Below are 4,249 nucleotides of genomic sequence, written 5' to 3'. Positions count from 1 at the left end.
TGTGGCCTCTCCCGTTGCGGACCACAGGCTCCAGACGTGCAGGCTCAGCGGCCATGGCTCACGGGCCCAGCCGCTCCGTGGCATGCGGGATCTTCCCGGACCAGGGCACGAACCCGTGTCCCCTGCATCGGCAGGCAGACTCTCAACCACTGCGCCATCAGGGAAGCCCTGTTTATAATTTCTTAAGCTGGATATTGGTCTCATTTGTTTTCAGCTTTTTTTTTTCTTTTCAATTGTAGGCATCTCAGGTTGTACATTTCTGACTATGAAAACAGAAATAAGAAAGTTATATACACTATGTTAGAAGCGATCTGTTCTAGGAGAAAAATACAGGGAAAGTGGGTATGGAGTGTATTAGTTTGCTAGGGCTGCCATAACAAAATACCACAGACTGGGTGGTTTAAACCACAGAAATCTTTTTTCTCACAGTGTTGGAGGCTGAAGGTCCAGATCCAGATGCTGGCTGATTCAGATCCTGGGGAGAGCTCTCTTTCTGGCTTGCAGACGGCTGCTTTCTTGTTGCATCCTCACATGGTCTTTCAGTGGCAAAGAGAGTGAGCTATCTGGTGTCTCCTCTTATAAGGAAACAAATCCTACTGGATTTGGCCCCTGCTGACTTCATTTAACTTTAATTACTTCCTTAGAAGCATCATCTCCAAATACAGCCACACTGGGGGTTAGGGCTTCAACATATGAATTCTGGGGGGGCACAGACATTCAGTCCATTACCGGGGGGCTGAGGGGTTGCCGTTTTAAATAAGATGACCACAGAAACAGTGACTGTTGGGCAAGTGATCATGATTTTCACAAATGTCATGGCTATCATGTTTGTGATGTTTAAGAAATTTCCCTTGTTCTGAGTGAATCATTTTGTAGTTGGATTCTAGAAGATCGATTTATGGTTCTTAATGGGAGGATGAAAGAAATCAAGCGCTAATTGACTTAAATGTCTAATTCGTGATGGTGGGTTTCAGAGGGTGGACATATGTTCGTCATCAGGGGAGGCATTTTAACAAGAGCTTGAAGCCACAAAGAGATGAAAAGATGATTTTGCTGGCCAGCGCCAACAGACAGTTCACTGCAATCATTAACTGTTTTTGCTCTGTTATCTGGGTTGTGAACAAAGAGATGAGCCTGAAATGTAGATGCTTCTCATACATTGTTACCAGGCTGTTTGACACCATACTAGGATCCCAGTTTCTTTTTAGCCACCCCATGTCCATGGGGACCACCTGTTACCAAAAGAAATGTGAATTAACGTCTCTCATACTGATGGCTGTAGAGAGAATTCCCATTTCTTGCTTTTACTTTGTTGCTATTTTGTAAAAGTCACAACCAGTATTCTGGTGCACAGAGAGATGAGGGGGATGGCAATTTCATTTGGCATTTTGTAGCTCTGGGTTTGGGTCCTCTGGTTAGTTGATACATATGCTGAAAGAGAAAGAAACTTCTCCTGGGTTAGTTAACCAATGTGTACTCTACAATCAGTATCTGCAGGTTACAAAACAAAGTACTGCCTCACTGGTTACTACCCTTGGTTCTAGAAACATTTTGGTTTGTGGGTTTAGAGTGGTGAAACACTGCCATCTTCAGGACGTATTTTGGAATTAAAAAGAAGGATGTTCTACAGGTGTTTTTGTTTTTAGCCTTTGGAAAAATGGATCAAAGTAGCAGAAAATCCTAATTCAAATGGGCTAGGAAGATTACAAAATCATGATGATAAGGATCCTTTCAGATGTTTTGCTTCTCTTCTGTTTCTCTCTTTCTCTTTCTCTCTCTGTCTCTCTGTGTCTGTCTCTCTCTCTCGTAGCAGAATGCTTAAGAGTACTGATTCTGGAGTGAGATTGTCAGATTTTTAATCTCTTAGGAGCTGCGTGACCTTGGGCAAGTCACTTAATCCCTCTGTGCCTCCCTGTCTCGGTTTCCTCATCTGAAAAATCGCATCATAACTCAGGTTCTCTGAAAAGCGGACACCAAAACAGACTCAGCTGTGTGGATAAATGGGAAAAGGAGCTCTCAGAGCAGTGCTGAGAAAGTCTCTGTAAGGTCAATGGGGTGCCCCAGGGCAAAGAGTGCCTGTCAGAGGGGTCCTGCATTGGGCAGAAATGACCTGGCTCTCGTCCTCCCATCCATCAGGCAGGGACAACGTGGCTTTGGTGTGAACCCTGAAGCAGGTCTGAAGATGCAGCAGCGGAGGTGGTCAATTTATTGTATCCCCATGACAGGTTCTCAGAAAGGGAGATCTGAGCAGCGCATGACGGCTGAAAACAGGGATAATGATATCTCCCTTATAGGGACGCTGAGAGGGTTAAATGAATTAATACCTGCAAGCCCTTAGCACAATGCCTGGTGATTGAAGCGTGAATTTATATGCTTTTCTATCACATTGGGGAAGGAGTGCAAATTCCTATTTTATTCACTGTTTGTTTATCAGAAAGGGAGTTTGGATTTGGATCAAATGCTAAGCTGATGGCTTCTGTTTGTCCCTCCCCAGGACCACTCTCCATGCTATTTCACCATGTTCTCTGCCCAAAAAGGCCGACCTATGTGGACTGCAACAGGCACCCTTGCCCTCTGGCTTCAGTGGGTTCTGACAGTAACATTGCTCTTCATTGTCAAGGTGGAGACCTGGATGGGTGGAGAGTGGGGAGAGGGCGGGCGAGGTACTTATTCCCCTGGCTCATTTCTTGTGTTACCGAGTCCAAGCTTGTACTGCTCACTGCACGGCAGGCCAAAATATTGAGAGATGAGTTGTTGGATCAAGGAAGAGCGACTTTATTCAGAAAGCCAGCAGACCGAGAAGGTGGTGGACTAGGTCCCAAAGAACCATCTTGCCCAGGTTTGGATGCTAGTTTGTTTTATAGAACAAAGAGTGGGAGGTGAGGAGGTAAAGTGAAAAAGGCAGTAAGTTGTTGCAAATATCAATATTTCCTGGTTCTGGCCAGATTCTTGAGGGGATGTGTTAATTTCTTCCTTCCTGCAGCCATTCACAGGTGGGACTGGTCAGGAGGTTTCCTGTGAGCTAAAAAAAGAGGTATAACATTTTATCTTAGTGCTCTTCACCTGGGAAACAGGGTTCCCAGAGATGGGCCATTATGTATAATTTAAGCTTATAGGGAACATCCCTTTGTAATAGAATACAAAGGTTCTTCCCTATCACAACACTGAAGCTAACTCTTTGGTCTCTTAAGTTGCTGCCTTTCTAGAAGCCATCCACCATGCCATGAAGATACTCAAGCAGCCCCAGGGAAAGGTCCATGTGGAGGGGAACTGGATTAATTCACTTCCCCCTTATTATGGTATGTGAGTGCCATTTTCCCCACATCTTGGCCATTACATGATCTTATTAAACTTAAAAAAAATTCTCATTGATAAATGATGAAAGGAATTTTGGTGTTTCACTTTATGTTTTTCTTTTTACGAGAGCCATTTGAATTTTTTGGTGAACTGTGTGTTCTTAAAATTTGCCCTTTTCTCTCATGGATTCTTGGTCTTTTTCTTATTGCTTGGTAGGAGTTCTTTAATATTAATAAATTGGCCTTTGTGATGAGTTCATTTCCCTCTGTCTTTTGTCTTTGCCATGTGGGGTTTTTTTTGGCTTGTTTGTTTTAATGAACACAAATTTATTACTTTTTAACTTGTGTCTTCTTGTTTGGTTGAGGGTGTTGGTTGCTGATGCTTCTACCAATTCTTATTTTGGGACAAAGACAGGAAGTATTCTGGGACTCTGTCACTTAGGTTGGAGAACGTGGTGGGTTGCCTCTTGAGCACTTGTTGAGATTCTGGTCATTGCTGGGGATACTCACATCTTGTCTTAGGAAGACAAGGGAAGCAGGCTGGGGTGTGAGTTGGGTGAGGATGGTGTGGTGTTTTCTGGGCGTCCTTTCTTCTTTGGTGTGTAGGGGATTGGTTGTTCCTTTTGGGGGTTTCCATCATCATTTACGTTGGATGGATATGGATCATTTGATGAAGTTCTTCTGTCTCTAATGTTGGGGTAAGTGGGGGTGGGGTGTCATAGGCTGAGACTCCTGCCGTTTCTGGTCTGGAGATCTGGGGGGAGGGTTATTGCTTGGTGCTCTTTTCTAGTGTTGGGTGGACTTGACACAGTTACTGGCTGGAGATTCTCTTGTCTCTACTTTGGGGACAGGTTTGGGGGCATTAGATGGGGCTCCACTTATCTCTGGTTGGGGGGCTGAAAGAGTCACTCTCTGGGACTCCCCTTGTCTGTATTGTTGGTATAGGTTGGGTG

Source organism: Hyperoodon ampullatus (genome assembly GCF_949752795.1).
Source record: "Hyperoodon ampullatus genome assembly, chromosome: 4".
Lineage (NCBI taxonomy): Eukaryota > Metazoa > Chordata > Mammalia > Artiodactyla > Ziphiidae > Hyperoodon > Hyperoodon ampullatus.
The sequence above is the reverse complement of the archived record's forward strand: the minus strand, read 5'-3'. Positions refer to the sequence as shown.